This window comes from Phacochoerus africanus, chromosome 16 (assembly GCF_016906955.1).
Source record: "Phacochoerus africanus isolate WHEZ1 chromosome 16, ROS_Pafr_v1, whole genome shotgun sequence".
NCBI classification, from domain to species: domain Eukaryota; kingdom Metazoa; phylum Chordata; class Mammalia; order Artiodactyla; family Suidae; genus Phacochoerus; species Phacochoerus africanus.
Window position 1 is genome coordinate 3,249,332 of NC_062559.1, and position 21,931 is coordinate 3,271,262.

Genomic DNA, 21,931 nt, shown 5'->3' on the forward strand with positions numbered 1-21,931 from the left:
GGACACCCCAAAAGAAGGGAGACCGTGCCTCCTTTCTCTCCAGCTTTCTGGACAGAGACGCCCCCGGGGTGTGGAGCAGGGTCACTTCACCTCCTCTCCCTGTGGGACATCTGAGAGCTGGCCCCCCGCGGGGGCAGATGCTCAGTGACCAGCATTTGAAGACCGCCTTTCTAAAAATAACGCAGGGCAATAGGTGAGGGGCACCCAGGCCAGGAACACAGAGCACCCGCAGAGCTCCTGCTACGCTGGCTGCATGTGGGGGCTGACCATGGCAGTGAGCCTGCAGAGGGAGCGGGCAGGATGAGCCAACAGCCCTGTCTCCCCGCCAGCATCAGGCCCTGAATGAATTTCCAGGAAATCTCAGTGGATCATCGTTCTTTGCAGAGAAAGGGCCCAGACCCAGACACACACACACATAGCACTTAAGCCCCACTTTCATTTCTGGTGACCCCAAGTCTCCTGAAGCAGAACTATGGGGTCGGGTGGCCTGCTGGAGGGCAGAAGATGGGCATGTGGCTGGAAATTAGTCTCGGTTCTGCTCTGGTTATGAAGAAATAACCTCCAGGGGGCAGCATGGTGAAGAAAACCTTACCGAGCTGCCAGGGCAGCCGGACCCCGACCGCGAGAACCTGCTGCTGTTGCAGAAGTGATGTGTGGGGCTCCCCCAGGAGAAGAAGGAAGGGGCCCCTGCAGCCTAGGGAGACACTGCTCAGAGGGCCTCCCCACCCCCGAAGGTCCTTGAGCTTTGACTAAGCGGCATCGCAGTCAGCTGGGACAGCATCTCGGATGCTAGAGCAGAAGCGGAGTGGATCCGTGTCGCTTCTCAGTTATGGCATCTGGTGCCATGTGGTGCAGTGTTTCTAAACTCTCCTTCCAAAAGCAGCCTTTCACGCTATTTATCTCATTTTATTTTCATAGTAACCCCAGGTGGGAAAAAGAGGACCTTTGCTCGTTAAGACGCGGCGCCGAGGGCCACAAGGGTAGAGGAGGATGGAGGAGGGGCAAGGGAGGGGAGGGTGGAGGCAGAAGGAAGGCGAGGGAGGAGGGGTCGCTCTGCATCCTGAGTGCTGCGGGCTTGGTGGTCATTCCATACCCTGAGTGCTGTGGGCTTGGTGGTCACGCCATACCCTGAGTGCTGTGGGCTTGGTGACTCAGATGAACAGAACGTGGCAGCAATGATGGGGCCCTGTGGCCACCTGCTTGCCCCCTTTCAGACCATCTGCTCTGGGGAGGATGACTGCCATTTTGTGGGGACTCTTGGGCAACCCCATGTGGTGAGCGCCAAGGCTCCTTCCCTTCCCATCAGATCACCAACAGCAGCAAGGAACTGGGCAGGGGGAGCTTGGAAGTGGATTCTCGCTCCCCCCCACCGCCCCCACCCCATCAGGTCCTCAGATGCCACAGTCCATCTGACAGCTGGATGGCCACCACTTGAGCAGTGAGCCAGAGCCGACAAGACAGCCACTCCAACAAAGGGTCCTGAGCCTCTGACCCACAGTCACTGCAGGATAGCAAATGCTGGTGTCTAAAGCCACTGGGCTCCGGGTAGTTTCTAACGCAGTGATAGATAAATAATACATCTAGTTTAAATCCAAAGAGAAAAGCCTGCCACTACATCAGATGCTCTCATCTCCCGCCAGCAGAGGACTGTGTGGAGTTACCGGGTTCCCTCCTAGAAACATCCAGCAACTTCTAAAACAGACGGACACAGTCCCTATTAAAGGAGTGAGGGCCTCTGTGACCAGAGAGCAGCCAGAGGCACTGACGGGGGTGCTGTGGGGATGCTGCTGATCAAGCTGATGTGGGGGGGGGGGGTGCTTTTCCGGAGCACCCGCTCTGTGTTGGGTGGTGCCGGCTCCTTAGCGTACTTGGGTCCATTCAATCTCTCTGAGGTCGTTGTTATTCTTTCATTTGTAACATAGGAAAGTTGAGTCAAACTCAAGCAAGATTTGATCTCAGGCCTGTTTCTCTCTAAATATACACTGAAAATTGCCCGAACAAAGGGTACCTTCTCAAGTTACAAGTCCACGTTGAATACTGTCCACTGAAAAATCCAGGATACCAACAGGTAGAATAAATATGCAAAGTAAGACAGAATAAATATGCAAATATGGAAGGACACATACTGCCTTTCCTGGTTGAAGCGCTCCTCATTTAATCCATCTGGAAACAGTGATTTCAACCCATTCTCTGGTTATGACAGTCCCAAATCTCTAGACATATCTTCTGTTTATGTTTGTATTTATTTATTTTTGGCCACACCTGCGGCATAAGGATGTTTCTGGGCACAGAGACCAAATCCGAGCCACAGCTGCGACCTGCACCACAGGTGCAGCAATGCCACACCAGGAACTGTGCACACTTCTTTAATGACACCTGAAAATGACCCTGACATTCAACTCTGTGAATATCTTCTGAGTGGAACCAATGAGAGAAAGGAGGACAAAATGAAAATAACCGACGGGCCATGATAAGGAGAAGACTAGAGGGCTCTCCATTTCCAATACTCCATCTGTACTGCCAGGTAAAACGCACGTATGGATGGGAAACGTAACAGAACATCTGGCAAACGAAATCACGCATTAGAAAGATCCAAATGAAATGCAAGTCAAGAGGTAGAGACAGATAAAACCCGAGATGCTAGATCTGCTGAGTACACAAGCGAGGGAAGCATTCTAGGGAAACTGCTAATGCCAATGGAAAGCCTCGAAAATGAAAGTTCAATTATGACTCAAGCGCCGCTCAAAAAAAATGGGGGCGTGGGAGGAGGATGAAATGATTTCCTCATCGCTCCGAGACGAAATCATCAAATATCATTCTTTTCTGCAAAATCTTCCCTCGACCTGGAGCCCAAGGAACCACAGGCAAAAAGGAAACAACTTTGAAAGAGAACAAATTTCAAGAGTTTTGATTCGCACAATGCCTTATCTTCAAAGGCTTTTTAAAAAAGCTTCATCTCATGGAAGGAATTTTTTCCTTGGAGAGAGAACTTTTTTTTTTTGTGGTCTCTGTCCATTGTGTTTCTGTTTCTTCCTTTAAAACCGACTCTAAATACTTCTGATCACGGGAAAAAGTATAAAGAGTTGGAAATGGGTAAGTCTGATTGAGATTTTTCCCTGGGAGGGCAGTTGTGGAAGTTCACAAACATGAATTCCTTTGGTTTCCTCCGACACCGTCAAATTTCTCTTGGGAAATGAAAGCATGAAACCTTGTTGCTCAAAACCCGTTCTCAGGATGGGAAAACAATTTCAGCATTCTTATTTTAAAAATATATCATGCAAAAGAGTTGATATTGGCATTCAACGAACGGAATAAAATAACCAGTCAAGGGTTTATCTCGGGCTAAGTTCATATTTGGCCGGCTTCTACTGTTTCTGAAGCATCACTCTGGCCACAGCTTCTTTCTCATCCTCTTCCCTCCATCACCCCATGAGCCACACTCTTGATTTCTCTCTGGTCCTTCCCACCTCAGCCCCACTCCGCAGACGGTCACAGGCTCACTTTTCATCCTTTTTATGAAAGCATCCGCTCTTGCAGTTTTAAACCATTATTACCTGAATACTGGTAATTTCACAGACCTACCTCCTCCACTGTAGACTAAGGAACTGGATTTCCACCCAGGCAGCTCCATCTTACGCCTCACAAGCACCCAAACCTCAATATTCTCCAAAATAAACTCTTCAAAACCCTGACAACCAAGTTCTCCTTTCATAGGTCCTATCTCAGTTGGGGGCGCTCCCATCTGTTCAGTAAACCGAGTTGAAAACCTCGTTTTCCTGGATTCCACGGTGTGCCTCCTTCCTCCTCTTACTCAATTCAATCCATCCCCAAATTGTGCCGAACGTACTTCCTGCGTCCTTCTCAAATCCGTCACCCGCTTCCCATCCCTGGGGCAAGGGTCTTACTCTAGGGCTCCCTCCATCCTTCTTCTCCAGGGCTGACCTCCGAGACCTTGACCCCATTCCCTTCTGCTTCCGGCAGAACTCTGTCCGCTCCCTGACCACAGAATGCCCTGCCATACTGTTTTCATCAAGCCCTCTCATTGCTCCTTCTCCCAAATCTACAGAATTCAAATCTCCCACATTAAAAAAATCCCTGGCCCCTGAGCTCTCCTTCTTTAAAATGCTCACAGTGCTTCATGAGAAAGGTCTACACTGCTTCAGTTTCCAGCCCTTCAAACCCACTGCGTCATCCTCCCAACGTCTTCGCACTTCACCTCTAAGGGGATGTCCTGCTGCCAGATGCAGTGGCATCTTGCTAACGTCCCGTCTGCTCAGTCCCTGCGGGGTCTGTCATAAAGAGGATGGGGGCCCTGCTCCCCGCTTCATCCCACAACACGGCCCTACCCTCCACCTCCTCCTGCTTTCCACCTCCCCCCCGCCCCCCCCCCCCCCCCCCCCCCCCACCTGCTTCTCCTGCTGCCACAGACCCCTTGAACGGATGCAGGCACCCACCTGCCACTCTTGGGGGGTTCCCCTTGTTGGTCAACACCCCAATTGATCTCTGGTTTCTTTTTTTTTCTTTTAGAGACGCACCTGCAGCACATAGAGCTGTAGCTGCCGGCCCACACCACAGCCACAGCAACACAGGCTGGACTCCTGTGGGGTCCAAGTTGCGTCTGCGACCTACACCACAGCTCATGGCAACACCAGATCCTTAACCCACTGAAGGAGGCCAGAGATTTAACCTGCATCCTCATGGATACTAATCAGGTTCTTAACCCACTGAGCCACAACAGGAACTCCCATTTCTGCTTTCTTTTGTGGCTTCTTCCTGGATTCATATTTTTATAGTTGACCTATCTGCTGAGGTCCAGGCTTATTATATTGGCTTGGTTGGCCTTTCTGCATAAGACGTTTTTATCCCAAACTTTTACACCAAATAAGCTTTTGAAATCCTCAGTTGAAAAATACTGGGATTAGCTCCAATCATTCCTGTTTCTTCCTTCCCTTACTGTCCATATACAATTGGTTTCCAGGTTTCATGGGACTTTGTAACTTTGGAAATGTCCCTTCAATTCATAGCACATTGTCCCCTCCCACCCAGTGACAACACCCTAGCTTGGGATGCCTGAGTGACCACAGGGACCCTCCAGCTGGTGCTCCCCGCTCGGCCCCACAGCCCAGAGAACTCCCTTGACAATGAACAAGTCCGGGGCGTGGCAGCTGGGGGCAGGGCGGGGTGGTTTGGAACAGTTTGGGACAAGGATGCAACTGCTCCTGAGTAGCCCCTACTATCCTTACACGGTGGTAGAGGAAGACAGAGGCTCAGTCCTCAGCCTGCTGATCACGTGATGGGAGAACTCAGCCAAAGCACTGAACTTCTGAGCCGCAGAGAGGTCTGAGCTGTGAGTATGTGCTTAGAAACTTCAAACCACGGGAAAGGAAGCGCTGCTCTAGTTTACATTTTCAGGAGAATTATACCAGCGACTAGCGTTGTATGAGAGCCACGAAACTTTTTTTTTTTTTTTCTCTCTCTCTCTCTACTGTTTTGGACTGTAAGGAAACAGGAAGTCCACTGAGAAGGGCACAGTGGGAGCTGACCTAGTTCCGGGGCTGGTGGAGGGAAGAAAACACCTGAGATTTTGCCCTTTGGACTGGGCGCCGGGTCAGCACTGTCTATTTATTGGCGTTCCAATAAGGAGATGGATGGTCTCCTGGAGGGGTGAGCTCCCCAGCAGAGGTGGGATTCAAGCAGAGGCTGGAGAGCTGCTGTGAGGGCTGTTCCAGAAGGGGTGCGTGCAATCCCCAGCAGACCGCTCCAGCGGAATGACGGCCCCTTTCTGATTTGATCCTATACGCTACTCATAAAGGAAATTAAACCCACAGGAGCGTGGGGATGAGCTCAGAGTAGGATTCTCCCAAGCTGGGGTCAAGGTCATCGTGCCTGGAACCTGTGATTAAGGAAACAAGATGCAGCAAGTGAGGTGAAGAGAGGCTAAAAGTACTGGGGAAGATTAACACAGGAAAAGGACAGACTGGGCAGGCAAAGAGGCGAGAGCTAGAAACCAGACGGCTCAAAAAGAAGAATTGGCAGTTCCACTTGTGGCTCTGCAGTAATGAGCTCAACTAGTACCCAAGAGGACACAGGTTCGATCCCTGGCCTCGCTCAGTGGGTTCAGGATCTGGCGTTGCCGTGATCGGTGGCGTAGCCCAGTGGTTACAGCTCCGATTTGACCCCTAGCCTAGAACCGTCCATATGCTGCAGGTGCAGCCCTAAAAAGACCAAAAAAAAAAAAAAGAAAAAGAAAAGAAAAGAAAAATTATCTGCAGGAGGGGTATGATGATGAGGAGAGAGAGAGAGAGAGAGAGAGAGAGAGGAGAGAGAGAGAGAGAGAGAGAGAGAGAGAGAGAGAGAGAAAGCCTGGGAGGAAAAAAGAAAAACTCTAAAAAGAAGCTGGAAAAGAGGTGATGTTCTCGGCTTTAAAATCGGAGACAATACAGGGTTGACCCCGAGGGTCTCTCCTCACAATTTCGAAGGTTCTGTTGCCAAAAGAGAAGGACAATTCCACGAGGTCCTGGCTGGCAGTACCCACTTCTACCGAGAAGGACGCCCAGCCAGTCCCCAGGGAGAAAGTAAGCAGTCTGCGGCCACACCCGAGCCGAGGTTTTGTGGACTGTGCCAGACACTTCGGGGGGGCGGGGGCGGGCAGGGCACTGCGACGCCACTTGTGTTCCCCCGGAGGCTCCGTGGAAACAGCGCTGTGAGGGGATAAGGGATGTCCCAGGAGAGGCGCAGGTGTCACTGCACAGGGTGAGGAGGCTGGATCCGCGCAGACACCTGAGCGGGCACCCGTCCCACGCCTCGCAGCGTCTCCTCGTGTCCATGACAACCCGCAGGAAGGCGGCACAGATCACACAGTCAAGCCGGAACCCCTGCGGCCCCTCCGCCAGTGGACGTGCGGAGAGATGAGCCAGGGAAGGGACCCTCCCTTTTTTTCAAAAACACTTCGCCAGCGGCCACGTGACAGTATGCTCCTAGATCCTGGTCCCGACACATGCTTCTGAGCCCCCTGCCCCAGGCTTCGGGGATTAACCCCTCCCGCAGCAGCCGCCCTGCTTCGGAGAAGCCCTGGAAGACATGCCCTGTGTCCGGCTAATGAGCTGGTGGGTCTGCAGGGTGGAGAGGCTCCCGCTCCCCGACGGTTCCACCCAGGTCCTCCTCTGAATAAGTAAAACAAATGAGCACATCTTTAATGGGCGATGAGACTCAAGCTCACCAGGTCTCGGGGTCCTGCTGGGAAAAGACGATGAATATCTTATCCAGAAACCCTTTCCCTGAACCTTTGGGGAAACGGACCCAGCCGAGGGTGTTGCTTTTTTTCCAGGAGGAAGACCTGTGGGACCCAGCACTCCAGAGCAGGTGCCCGGGTGGGCTGGAGTCTGGGAGGGAGACACCTGAGAGATGGCTGGGGCAGGTGGTCTGTCCTGAAGAGAGAAGAGGAAGGGGAGGTGGCGGCCGGCCCTACGGTTTCAAAGAGCTTTGCAAGTGTGCCCAGACCTGCTCTTCGCACCAAGGAAGGGTGATGCGGCCGAGCACCTGTGATAAGGAAGCAGTTTCAGCCCAGGGATGCTCACATCTGGGGATTAAAGCTTGTCTCCATGGGGACAAGGCTTCCTGGCCCCTGGTAACAAAAGTATGGAAGCTGGGTTGGCTGGGGCATCAGGGAAAATGCAGGGGGCGGTGACACTGAATCTGGTGACCCTAAAAGCCCTCCCCATTCAGGGGTTCCCTCAAGTCCCAGGGAGGGCTACCCCCCACCACCGGCTGCACCCCCGCCCCCGCGCTCTGGATGCTGCCCAAGTGGAACCTCATCTCCGTGTAGGGGGACCTCCTGTAGGTCTCCAGGCTCAGCCTCAGCGTGTCCCGTCTGACAAGCTGCTGGCCGTGCAGGGGGTGATCAAGTCCCGCCCGCGTGCCGAGTCCACCTGCCTTCCTCTCCCAGACTCTGCAGAAATCTCATCTCTCCTCAGAGTCTGTCTCTGCCAATTTTTAATCTCCCAATTCATTCACCATCCTTCCTGGACGCGAGCCCCAGCGACCCAGCATCGGGCCAGAACATGCAACCTCCTGCTGGTCTCCGTGAATTCCAAGCCCTGATGCTGAGGCTGATGAGGTTGGAAGGCTTCCTGGAGGCATCAGTCCTCACAGAGCAGCTGCCCCTTTCTGCCAGAAGGTCACGGTCACCTCTACGGCACTCGCTGCACCTGGCGCATATCTTCTCACAACTCTGCCAGGGTCGTCCGTTCTGTGCCGTGAAGTTAAACTTCTTGCTGTGATGATTTACACTGAAACATTCTAAAGAGGGCCCCAAGTGACTAGAAACAAATGGAAAATTATTTTTTGGCCGCACGCATGGCCCGTGGAAGTTCCCGGGCCAGGGCTTGAACCCAGCCAGCAGTGACCCACTGCTGCAGGGACAACGTCAAGTCCTCAACCCACTGAGCCACATGGGAACTCCCACAGGCAAATATTTAGTTAAGAAAAGAAACATGTTCAGCTCCTAGTGATATAAGATAAATGTTAGGAAACAATTCCATCTAAACAAAATGTGCTTTGCTTTTCCCCACGGCCATGCCTTCCCCATGATACAGAACCCACAGTTCAAGGTCACACCCCAGCAAGAGTGAACCAGAGAGACACAGAGCGGCCAGTTTCAAACTGCGAATGTCATGAAAAACACTTTGGATTCAGGATTTGCATCTCACCTCCTCTCCTCCTGGGTCACTGCTCTTCCCCTAAACTCTAAATTTAAGAGAGAAGGGGTGGCAATTTCCTCTTGGGGCTTGCGGTCTCTTCAAATGCCCAGTTCTCTCTCTGTACACACCCACCCTGTTACGCTCTAGCTTCTGCCTTTTCTTTTCTTTTCTTTTCTTCCTTCCTTCCTTTCTTTTTGGCTTCACCCATAGCATGCAGAAGTTCCTGGGCCAGGAATCGAACCCACCCCACAGCAGTGACTTGAGCCACAGGCAACACCAGGTCCTTAACCGCTAGGCCACCAGGGAACTCTCTCTGATTCATTCTTTTGGGACCATCCCCCATTCATCTAACTTATTAATAGAGAGGTTTCTTTCATCCTCTTCCTCCTTCACACACAATACTCTCCAGGGATGAGTGATTATGAGAACACTGGAGCAGAAAAACAATTAAACGTGAGGATTGCATCTACATAAAGACCGTATCTCAGAAATGAATGGCAAAACTTTCAGCTGTGTTTCGGATCATGTTTACAAATATCCATTTCAGAGCATCCCTGAGATCCAGAAATAGCTGAGTAATTCTTCTTTAATCACTTCCTGCGGTTTCCACTTTGACATGTCAATTCAAGCGGCATGTCCATGTGTCTTGGGCTCATCTTCTGGAAACAGATGAAATCGGCTGCCGCGTTGCTAGGGAGAAACCCCAGATTCGAAAGAAGTGTTCCAGGAGGTTTTTCCTTCCTAACTAGTTTTCAAGGACACACACCGGTGCGCCCCGACGTCCTCCAGGCTCCGTCACTCCCCAACCTCTGCGTGACCGGCCGCTAAGAAAGGATGTTCAGTGGCCATACGTCTTCATTGCCGTCTCTGTTCCGCTGTGTTGCCAGGCCGTTCTGCTGACTCATTCCTGAGTTTGCCTGAGAAGACAACATTTTTTCTTTTCTTGCTTTCTTTTCTGTCTTTTCTCACTGCATATATTGCCTGTAGGACCAGCCTTGTAGAGACGGAAGATAAAAATAAATAAGACGTCCCCCCATGGTAAACGTCTTGAGAATTTCCAAACTGTTTTTTTTCTGTATCCTTCACCTTGACCCTCACAGCACCTGCTCCTCTGGCTGGAGGAGTCTCTCCTCGCTTCATCTTTGACAGGAAGAAACGGAGGCTCAGGGATGCAAAGCGATTGGTCTGAGGTCATAGAACGTGGCAGGACGAGAATGGGGGGTTACTGTCTCTTTGGGTGTCGCTTAAAGTTGCTTCCACTAAAACAGGCTGGTGAGAGAGCATTTCCTACCCTAAAGATCCTTCTTTTTTTTTTTTTTTTTTTTTGAACCAGCCGGAAAGGCTATCGGTAGATCCAATTCAGGAGAACAATATAAAGAAGAAACCAACAGTGAAACGCTTCACCCAGCGTCATCACCAGCTTGCCAACTGAATGAGACGGGTTGCCAGCCACACGATGTCAAGGCCTCGGGGAAACAGCACCGAATCCCGGGGATCCTGGGACAGAGTGAGGCTCGGAGAGGAAGGAGGACGCGGAGGTGGGTGACCTGGGGAGGGTGGCTCACTTTCAGCTGTAGGGCCGAGCCTCTGCACCTGCACCTTGCACGGCAGCTCACTGGCTTCTCTGTCCTTCTCTGAGTACATTGCGAGCCCCCTGACCCCTGGTCTCTCGTGGCCCTGAAGGTCAAGGGCACGGGGCTCGTTTCCAAGGGCAGATATGGAAGACGCGGGGTTCTCTTCTCTGGGTGCTGACGGATGGAGCCTCATCTGGCACTTACCCATCGTGATATAGAGACCAACACCTATGCCTCCGTCCTGCCTGCACGAGAAGGTGCCCTGGACGTGCCCACCTGCTCTCGGGGCCCCGGCTGCGTCTAAACCAGGCCTCCACCAAGGCCCGTGGAAAGAAGTCCAGCACCCTCATCCTTCTCCACCTGTCTTTTCTCTTTTTCCGCTAAACCTCTGAATGTGTGTGTGTCCGCACGAGGCTGAAGAGCTGGTTGCTCGCTTCGTGGCGAGTCCATTTCCTGCCACCAGCATTCGCAGCACATTTCCAGGGCTGCAGTTTTCATCACCGGCTCCGCATCTCTGCGTCGATCCTCCTTGAGCCCATTTATCCGTGTCCAAGGCGAGGGCGTCTCTCCCCTCAGCCGCCTCCTGACGTTCCCGTTTATGTGCCGCAGGAGCCCCTCTGGGGTCCCACGCAGGGTGAGGTTTGGACGTGGGACCCATCAGCTGGTCTCTCTCCATCCCTTCCTTTTCCCTTCCTCCTGACCCCTCGGACCCCAGGACAGGCCCCCGTCTCTCAGGAATGTTCGAACATGCTTCCCTTTGCCCCGCAGTCCTTGTAGATCCACGCCTTTCATCTCGAACTTCCCCAGGTCCCCTTGCCTCCCGGGTCGTGCTCAAACTCTTTAACGCGGCATCAAGACGGCCTGCCTGGGCAGCGTATTGGTGAGACCCCCTCCCTCGGGGGTTCGTGTCCATCAGCTGGTGTCGGAGGGGAAGCAAGGGCTGGAGCTTTCCCTGCAAACGGCCAGGGTGCTCCTGAACCCCGAGCCCTGGCTCCACAAAGACACGACGCGAGCCGAGTGGCCCATGCAGGAGGCTTAGCGCCGCCCGGAACAGAGTCTCAGGGGCAACTGGACAGGTCCATGGAAGTGTGTTCTCTCACCCACACTCAGCAGAGGGTTTTCTGCAACCGAAAGGCATCCTTCTATATGAGACACCCAGGGTTGTGTATCCAAGCTGATTCAGCTAAACATTGAGAGTTCTTTCTTTTCTTAAATTGAAGTCTCTGAGTTCCCATTGTGGCTCAGAGGTAACGAACCGAAGTAGTATCAATGAGGATGCAGATTCGATCCCTGCCTCGATTAAGTGGGTTAAGGATCTGGCATTGCTGTGAGCTGTGGCTGTGGCATAGGCTGGCAGCTGCCACTCTGGTTTGATCCCTAGCCAGGGGACATCCGTATGTTGCAGGTGCGGCCCTAAAAAGAAAGAAAAAAAATGGAGTTCCCATCATGGTGCAGTGGTTAATGAATCTGACTAGGAACCATGAGGTTGCGGGTTTGATCCCTGGCCTTATCAGTGGGTTAAGGGTCCGGCATTGCCGTGAGCTGTGGTGTAGGTCGCAGACGTGGCTCAGGTCCCGCATTGCTGTGGCTGTGGCGTAGACCGGTGGCTGCAGCTCCACTTAGACCCCTAGCCTGGAACCTCCATATGCCGCAGGAGCGGCCCTAGAAAAGGCAAAAAGACAAAAAAAAAAAAGAAAAAAAAAGAAGAGTGGTTGATTTACAATGCTGTGTTAATTTCTGCTGTACAGCCAAGTGTGACTATTGAATAGTGGGTAAGACTTGCATCCCAGCCCTGAGAGTGATTCCAGATAATCCAGTGGGTCTCATTCAACTGGACACCACACACACACGAACACAGGGGTAACCAGGTGCCACAGGTCCACCCTATGTTTCCAGAATAACGAAATCTGGCACGTGTGATTATTACGCTATAACCACCCTCTCTGACTTCTTTTTTTTTTTTTCAGGGTCGCTCCCACAGCATATGGAAGTTCCCAGGCTAGGGGTCACATCGGAGCTGCAGCTGCCAGCCTACTCCACAGCCCACAGCAACGCCGGATCCTTAACCCACTGAGCGGTGCCAGGGATTGAACTCGAGTCCTCATGGATACTGGTCAGATTCATTTCCACTGCACCACAACGGGCACTTCTCCAATGTCTTCTCGATTTGGAATTACTAGAATATAATGTCATTGTTACTATACAGTTTGCCACCCAGACAGGCACAGAGAAAGTGGAGTGGTCAAAACTCGGCAGGAAAACAGGCACAAATGGTTTGTCTGGAGCCATCTGTTCCAGGATGTTTATACACATATGTTTGCGTGTGTATATATACACACATATAATTAACTGTATACATGTCATTTTATATATACATCTGGTTATATATATAAAATAAACCACAAAGCAGGAGGTACTATCTCCCTCGTTATCGCTGCTCTGTGACTGACCCTCCTACTGGCAGAATAAGAAATTATTTTCTCCGTTTAACAAGGGGAAGGCACGTGGTAAAAGAAATTCCGCAAGGAAGTGGTGGATGCGTCCAAGGACAGACAAACGAAGCACAGGCAGGAGACCGGGCTGAGCGCATCTCTGAGAAGGACCCACAAAGCACCTGCGGGGCTGAGGGCCCCCTCTCTGCACCAGGTGGCTCCCTGCTCCACCCGGCACATGCCCCCTTCCCGAGTCTCAAGGTGGATGTACACGCCAGCGCTGGATGGCACTGTTTTCTGGCATGTGCTCTGTGTCCAGCTCGAGGGGAGAGGAGATGCACTGGAAATGCGAGGGGAGGCGGCTGGGAGACGAGCAGTGAACACAGGGCAGGAGATGAAAACCTTCCCAGACCAGAGGCTGGGAAGACCATTTTTTTATCAAGTTAGAAGAGGTGAAATAACGATTTAGAAAGCACGTGTTGCCACGACCAGACAAAGTCTACGGGATGCAGCGAAAGCAGGTCTCAGAGGGACGTCTGCAGCAATACAAGCCCTTCCTCAAAAAACAAGAAGAGCCTCAAGCAAACAAGCTAACCTGCCACCGAAAAGGAAGAGAAAAAGAAGAGCCAACAAAATCTAAAGTCAGCAGGAGGAAGAAAATAATAAAGACCAGAGAGAAAAACGAACAAAATAGAGACCCAAAACATGATAAAAAAGAAAGTGCATGTTGACCAAATGTTGAAAAGGCCCTGGGAGTTCCTGGTGTGGCTCAGCAGGTTACAAACCCACTAGTATTGATGAGGTTTCAGGTTCGATCCCTGGCCTCGCTCAGTGGGTTAAGGATCCGGCATTACCGTGAGCTGTGGTGTAGGTCGCAGATGTGGCTCAGATCTGGGGTTGCTGAGGCTATGGTGTAGGCTGGCAGCTGCAGCTCCGATGTGACCCCTAGCCTGGAAACTTCCATATGCTACAAGTGTGGCCCTAAATAAGCAAAAAAAGAAAAAAAAAGAAAATAAAAGAGAAAAAAAAGGCCTATAATCAACTGGTTACGTAGACATAGGGTTACACCAACTTTTAACAACCTCGCAGGGTTAATACACACTCTAAACATTACAGGCCCATTCTCAGCAGTCTCCCAAATCACGCCACAGTTGCCAGGAGAAGATGAAAACAGACAAATCCCAGAGGGAGGAAAAGTAGCTGGAAACAATGAAAAAAATCAGGTCCGGAGTTGACTCTCCTCGGGAAGAAAAAGAACTTTGAAAATGGAGTGGGGCTTTCAATGCTGTGTTGTAAGAATAGCTTTTATTTTCATCGATGAGCGTCTCTGTATTTCTCAGTCTTAAAAGACGTAAGGGGCGGGGTCTCCCCAAGTGAAGGAAAAGTGATCTTAAAGTGGCATTTACTTGACCTAGTGTGAATGATTTGTCATTGTGGACAGGGAGGGACCTACCAAAATGATACGGGAAAGTGCTGTCTGCGGGTGAGGATAGAATGATGCCAGGAAGGCAGGAACTAAGCCCACAGAGATGCAGACAGCGGTGCTCCTGGTCGCTGATGGGACCAGAATGATTGTAGGAGATTCCGTGGGCAGGGTCAAAAGAAGGAAAAGTCGGTGTAAACCCATCCTTGAAACTCTCCTTGGGATGCAGAGGGAAAAACGGCAGCCCACTGGCGTCTTTACCATCCTTCTGCACGTCCCCTCCACACGGGCAATGCGGTGTGTGTGAAATTCTGTGTCCCACACAAGAGGGCTCTAGATATATCTTCTCGTTTGACAATTCCAAAGGCATTTGAGGAATCACGCCATGTTTTGCCTTCGAAAGGCGTTTTCAACCAGGGTTAGAGGAGGAGGCGGCGGCGTTTTAAAGCACGGCATCCAGACACTGCGTGATTATGATGGGGCTGACATCAAGAAGTGATCAGTCGCTCCTGACTCTACATTTGGCATATGCTCAATGTCCTCTAAGGAGCCTTTAAGGAAGAATCCTTCCACATTTGGGCTGGGTTGCCGAGTTCTGTAGCGCTGTTCCCTGAGCTAAAAATACCGAAGCTAATTAGCTCGCGCAGCTCTTCAGGACTCGCCAGATGGCAATTCAAGGCTGTTCTGAGTTCAGTGCTGCAGCAGAGTGTTGCAAGGTGCGGTTCCCAGACCATGAACTTGCATCAGAATCACACAGGGCGCTTGCTGAAAATGCAGATTCCTGGGCCCATGCAGATTTACTGCATCCGAGTCGGTGGGGCTTTGGATCTGCACTTTGGCAAAACCATACAGAGACTTACTGATTCCCTCTGCTGTGGCACAACTTATTAAGTCAACTGTACTCCCATAAAATTAAAACAAACAGGCAACACACAACACACAACCACAAACCCACTAAAACAAGCATTCCTGGACAAGTGCACTGGTGTTGGAGAACCTCTGTCCAAGGCACCCGGTGTGCAAAGTGGCTCCAAGAGAGTTAGTTACCCGGGACCTTTTATTTTATTTTATTTTATTTTTATTTATTTATTTATTTTTTTGTCTTTTTTGCTATTTCTTGGGCCGCTCCCGCGGCATGTGAAGGTTCCCAGGCTAGGGGTCCAATCGGAGCTGTAGCCACTGGCCTACGCCAGAGCCACAGCAACGCGGGATCCGAGCGGCGTCTGCAACCTACACCACAGCTCACGGCAATGCCGGATCATTAACCCACTGAGCAAGGGCAGGGACCGAACCCGCAACCTCATGGTTCCCAGTCAGATTCGTGAACCACTGCGCCACGACGGGAACTCCCACCCGGAACCTTTTAAAAGCAACCTTTTGGGATGCTCAAGCCCAACCACCAGAGGAGCTGACTGACTGCATTCGTGTCAGGTGACGCTAATGTGCAAGCAGGTGCACGGGCTCCTCCAAGGCCACCTCTGGGTGCTACTGTACATCCACCTGTCTGCACACACACACACAGACACACACACACACACACACAGACACACACACACAGACACACACACACAGACACACACACACACACAGACACACACAGACACACACACACACAGACACACACAGACACACACACACACACACAGACACACACACACACACACGCCAACAAGGGACTCAGCCGTGGTCCACATCAGCGCTGGGCTATCAGTTTCATCACTGAAGGCTCTTGGGGTTCTCTCAAGAGTTTCTGCCTAAAGCACTGTATACTCCCCCGACCGCTCATCCACCACAAATCGGAACCTTCCCTCCCAGGCGCATGGCTCAGGGTTTCCACAAAAGTGATCACACATCACTGGTGGCAAGCAAGGCACTGCACAACCCATTCTTTTCATTGTCCCGACTCTTGATTTGTCTCATGCATAACAAGAGGATAAAAGCAGTACCTCCAACCTGGACTTGATTGGATTGGTTGCGGAGGACAGAACAGTGAGAGGTGGCAGTGTTAGGCTTAGGCTGATCAGCAGATACTAGAGAACAGGCGATGAATCATGAACACGGAGTCAAGTGCCCCAGGTGTGAGAAACACTGGGGTGACAACGGGTAGCACTGAGCAGGGAGAGCCTCTCGGCCATGTCCCTCAGGGCTGTGCAGACCTGGGTGGGTTACAGACATGGTCTGAGCCTCAGCGTCCTCCTCCATGAAATGGAGATGCTACCTGGACTCAGGCAACTGGCCTGACGTTAGAAGGAGGTCGTGCATCTGAAGCATTTCAGGGAGTGGGCTGTGCTGGGTCCTGGGTACAGGTATAAGGTCAGCCATGGACACAGCCCCCAGAGGAGTCTGGAGCCTGGACTGCAGCCTTGCCTCTACTTATGTGCTCTGAACACATCATAAGCTCTGAGCTTTGGTTCCTACATCCGCAAACAGAGGTTCTGTAAAGACGTCTTGGGAACCAAACTAGTCTGAAGTCCAAAGTTCCTTTCTGTACCAGATTTTGAAATTCTAAAGGAATCAGTCATGTAGCAATTAGAGGGGAGAACTAAGCATGAGAAAAAAACACTGTGACCAGGTCCCTGCAGGAGGCAGGTTTCCCCGAGACGGGGCTCCAACATCTGGCCCCTCAAAGAAGCCTTTTCTCATCGCAAAGCATCTCTGCTGAGCGCCCTCAGGGACGGGGAAAGGGCGCCTGGCCCCGGGATGCCCACGGGCCTCTGTGGGCCTCTGATCTGCAAGGAATGTGATGGTGCTAGTTCCTTTGGGTTAGAGGTCCGGAATGATCTGGCCTGGAAACTTCTAGCAGCCAGCTGAGGGAAGGAGCTGGAGAGAGCAGCTAGCACCAAGCCCAGAAGCAGAAGGAGAAACACAGAGTCCCACTCTTGTCACCTGAGTCCTGGGTCTGTGGCTCTGATGGCCGTCTTTCCACTGTCCGTATGTCTGTCCCACCCTCTTCCTCAACTAAGCCACTTGGGGCCAAGTTTTCTTCCCAGGAAAAAGAAGCATGACGCGTGCAGGTCACCTGAAGGGCCCCTGTCCTCCTCTTCTGCAAGCTCTCTTAAACTTTCTCTCTTTCCCCGCACCGTCTGCCACCAGCCTGGACTCCAGGGTTCCTCCTCAGTCTCCTTAAGCCTTCACCTTAATACACACTAATGCTTATGCGAGAAGGCAAAAGCCTTCATGCAGATTCACTTATTTATCAGATGACACAGCAGGCAGGTGGTGTGGGGGTGGCGAAGGTCATTGCTACCTGGCATAGATGGGCAGAGATGGAACAGAAGCTGCTCTTAGGGTTGACCAGTGTCTTGCCCTGGAGGACCCATGGCTCCTGACCAGCTCATACCCCACATTCCCAGCCAGGTGGCCTGAGCCCAAAGGCTCCTTGTCATCGACAGAGGGAGATGGTGATGGTGGTGGTGGCATCAGACACCAGACTCATGTCTCAGGTTCTTGGCCACACAGGCAACAATTACAAACAATACATTGTGTGTCTCCAAGAAAACGCCTGTTTCCTGCCTGAGCCGTGGGGTGGAGTGAGGGCCACAGGGGCTGATAGAGACCCTGCCTCCCGCCCCTTCCATCCTCACAGCTGCATCTCTGCTCTGTTCCAAAGACAAGGTGCTGGGTCCTGGGTAAAACCCCCAGGTACGTGCCCCCACCTCGTGTCTTGGGCTCAGTCAGTGAATCTTCTTAAAAACCAGACCGAACACATTCTATCAGAGGCACATGGACGTGCAGGGGACACACAACGAGCTTTCGGTGTTGGAGTGATGCTATAACGTCAGCAGCTACGCAGAGAAACCTCCGAAGACCCGTTCCCTGACCTCGAATGGGCAGCGGGGTTTTTTTTCGTCGCTAAACATTATGGATTTTTAACTTGATGAAATGATCGTTTCATGAGATAATATCAGGCAACGTATGTGTTTGCTACCTTCTCTCCAGATGGGCTCTTTCCTCTACTGTCCCTTCCAGGATGTTCTCTGTTGCTATGGTGACCGCAAGGGGAAGGATTACTGCTCCCCAGGCAGGGAGACAGTGACTTTTAGCTGCCAGATCCTTCTGTCTTCTCCTCTTGGTATTTACTCTGTTTACTGAGTTGAACCCAGTTCTGGATCAAAGAACTATCGTCTCTTTGGAGGCGTGACGCCGGAGCCCCCGGGAGAGGAGCACGCCTGAGCAGCACCAACTAGCAGGTTTGTTCCATCCCCAGCACGCGTCCCTTCCCTGCCAAGCCCTCAGCCCTTTGTGTCGGCATTTTCAGACCCCACCCCCACCCCCCAAGGTTGTTTTGGACTCCACCTTCTTGCAACTCAAAAACAAAGGGAGACGTTGGAACTTTCCAAAGCGCACAATTTCAGACAGTGGCGAGCTGTTTACAGCAGACTGTAAGGGCCCTCAGAGCAACAGGTTCAGCTCTTAGGAACACAGAGTCCCAAATCTCACCCCATAGCTGCCCAATCTGAGCTCTAGTGGGTGGGTTAGAATCAGCTTCTTCAACAACCACCTGGGAAGTCGGTGATGGCTCGCGGACAGTTAGGGCCTGACGGAGTGCCTGGTGGGTTTATCCAGAGACTTTTGGTAAAAACCTGAGGCCTCTGGACCGAGCTACTCCTGGTGATGGGACAGCTGGTTGTCCTGGGACGTGTGCGAGGCTTCCCAGAGCTCAGGGCTGGCAGGGCGACTCAATGTCACCAATGGGGAGATCGGCCCTGAGAAAGCCATACCAGGGCTTCTGGGTGGGGCGGGACCTCACCCATCCCAGGAAGCTGGCAGCCTGCTTCTTCTTCTTCTTCTTCTTTTTTTTTAATCTCTTTGGGAAGACATTCTCTTAATATGGGAGGGAGAAGTTCCCATCATGGCTCAGCAGTTAACAAACCTGACTAATATCTACAAGGACTTGGGTTCGATCCCTGGCCTCACTCAGTGGGTTAAGGATCCAGTGTTGCCGTGAGCTGTGGTGTAGGTCGCAGATGTGGCTTAAATCTGGTGTTGCTGTGACTGTGGTGTAGGCGAGTGGCTACAGCTCTGATTCGACCTCTGGCCTGTGAACTTTCATATGCTGCAGGTGCAGCCCTAAAAAGACAAAAAATAAAAAAATAAAAAATAAATAAAATGGGAGGGGAAACCCTATGCTGAGGGAGATGAGCCGGACACAGTAAACAGGCAGCATATGATTCCTTTATATGAGGTGGTTAGAGTCCGTAGGTTGGTGGAGACTGAGAGCAGAAAAGAAATAACAGGCGCTGGAGAAGGGGGGGTTATCATTTAATGGGAAAAAGGCAGGAGTGACGAACATTCAACACTGTGCTTCGTGCCACTGGATCACACAAAAAAAGCGGTAAATATTACACACATACCTAACACTCAAAAAACGGGAGAGAAAGTGGATGATAATATTTTAAAATCATTATGTAATTGGAGCTCCTGCTGCGGTGCAGTGGGTTAAGAATCCGACTGCAGCGGCTTGGGTCCCTGCAGAGGCATGGGTTTGATCCTCCGCCCAGGAACTTCCATATACCGTGGGTGCAGCCACAAAAAGAAAGCAAAGATCATACGTAATCAACAATAATCGTTTAGAAAGAAATTTGCGTGTGAGCCAACCCTGTGAATCACAAATCTAAGAAAAAGGGGCTTTTATTATTTTCGGGAGTCCGTGTGTGAGGTGTGGTTTGCTGGGCTCCAGAGGTGTGTCTTGGTTTTTTACTCTGACCGAAAGCATTTCTACTGGCCGTTCCCGGGACACATACAAGGGCTAAAACGGTGGTGCTGAGCGGGGCACCCAGGGCTTGTCTGCCACTCGCTCACCTTACAGGCGAGGAAGCTGCTCGCCTCTGGTCCCTGGCTCCAGAAATCTACAAACGATAAAGATGGGCCAGCATCTGGGCCTCCTGGTGTCCGGCCCAGTGCAGCCTCTGCTAACTCCCCTGTACGGGACAGCGAAAGGCCCCCAGGAGACGCACACTTTAACCTCTGCCCAGAGATCACCTGTCCGCGTGGGACCTGCAGCTGACCCCAGGGCTCAAGGGACCCCACTGCCTGGACCCTGCGCCCGTGGGTCATGCAACCACGATGGGGGTGAAGGGTCTTCTTCCTGTGACAGCTGAGGAAGCTGGGACCCAAGGGTCTGACTGGCAAAAGTCTGCACGTGGCAACGGGGGCGAGGGGAACAACGGAGCTCACACTTCGCCCATTTTACGATCTTTGGTCAAGTCCCCAGGAAGCGTCTCATAGAAATGACATTGGACCCTCCAGGCCTCCCCCTCCGTGGCCCTGGGCTTTGTTGGCTAATAAAAGTGGGCTACACGGTGAAGGCTAAGACCTCAGGATGCTTCAATTCAATGAAACGCTTCCAGGAGAAAAAGCATCTCGAAGCTTCTACTGATTGCTTTGCGGCTGACACTAGTTTAACTACCCACAATCAAGGAACCCCAATAATAACAGGTTCTTCAAGGGAGGGTAGGATAACTTTGTCAGAGAAAAGAAAACAGAGCTATAAACCCAATAAGCCATTCAAAACAAGGCACAGTCACCTGTCTTGGGCGTGAGTGTGTTTCACTCCTACCTGAGCTCTGCCTGGAAACACCGGCTGCAGGGGAAACGTACACCCCGAATCCAGGCCGCTTTCTCCCCCTTTCCTTTAAACTTCTCAGCCTGACTGCATTGCTATGTGCTTACGACTTAAGACGCCAACTCTTCCCGTAATTGAACCCACTCAAAAAAACACAAAGATGATAAACAAACAAAAAAACCAGTTAAAGAAGCTGAACACCTCACCCTATTTATCTGAGGGAAGAAGCGGGAAGAATGAGTGAGAAGAGTGAAGACCAGGAGGCCATATGGACGGACGCCCTGGGTCAGGAGGGGACACCAGCAGACTAGAGAGGTGGCAGGAAGAAAGAAGAGGGAAGAAGAGGAAAGCAGGGGGAATGGAGAGGTGGGGGATGGGCAGGGAGGATGGAGAGGTGGGGGGTGGGCAGGGGGAATGGAGAGGTGGGGGGTGGGCAGGGAGGATGGAGAGGTGGGGGGTGGGCAGGGTGGGATGGAGAGGGAGGCAGAGAGGGAGTCTGCAGCTCGACAGTGGCTTTGAAGAGTCTGTATTAAAGACGATATCAAAGGACCGAAGTTGTTTCACACCAAGTTCACTACACGTGGAGCCTAGATGCAGGGGTGACCGGCCCTTGCTGCCGTCCCTCTGCTAAGGGACACCTTGCTGCCATAGCATGCATCTGACATTCTAGATTAAGGAAGAAAGTTTGGGGGAGGGACTGGCCAGTCATCACAATTTTAGGCATAACAGATGTTATCAATTAGAAGCTTCATTTGGTAGGAATAACATAAAGCAATGAGTCCGGAATATAGGGTTCTATACAGAGCTTTACCGTGGTCAGCCCTGCGGCCTTAGAGCAGCCTGTGATCATCAGAGCCACTACTTCATCCATCCAGTATGGCTGGCAACCATTGCAATCCTCCTGCCTTTATCCAGCTCCGAAGCTTGCACGAAAGCAACATCATTCATCTGAGCCAACCCACGTCTTCCATCAAGAAGAGTCTACCTTCTCTAACCACAGGGGGTAGAACTATTCCATATAACCACCGTTACAGGCAATACGTGAGTCAGAAGTCCTGAAGTAACCGCCACAGCTCTTATTGGCCTTCTGCACGGTCGACTGTCTGAAACCATCTATAATGCAATCACAGGCACAAAGTCATCCCAGGCCAGCCACCAAATAGGCTACGATGCACCATAGGAGTTTAAGCAGCAGCCAGCTTGGGTGTAAAAGGCTGTTTAGATTTGGAGTTCGAGCT

The 21,931-nt window shown here is 51.7% G+C and overlaps 1 protein-coding gene across 1 annotated transcript in view; it reads right to left on the bottom strand.

Annotated features, from left to right (window-relative positions):
• LOC125117667 (dipeptidyl aminopeptidase-like protein 6) overlaps positions 1-21,931 on the bottom strand; it is a 260,710-nt gene that overhangs the window by 200,651 nt on the left and 38,128 nt on the right. The gene's annotated exons all lie outside the window — the stretch shown is intronic.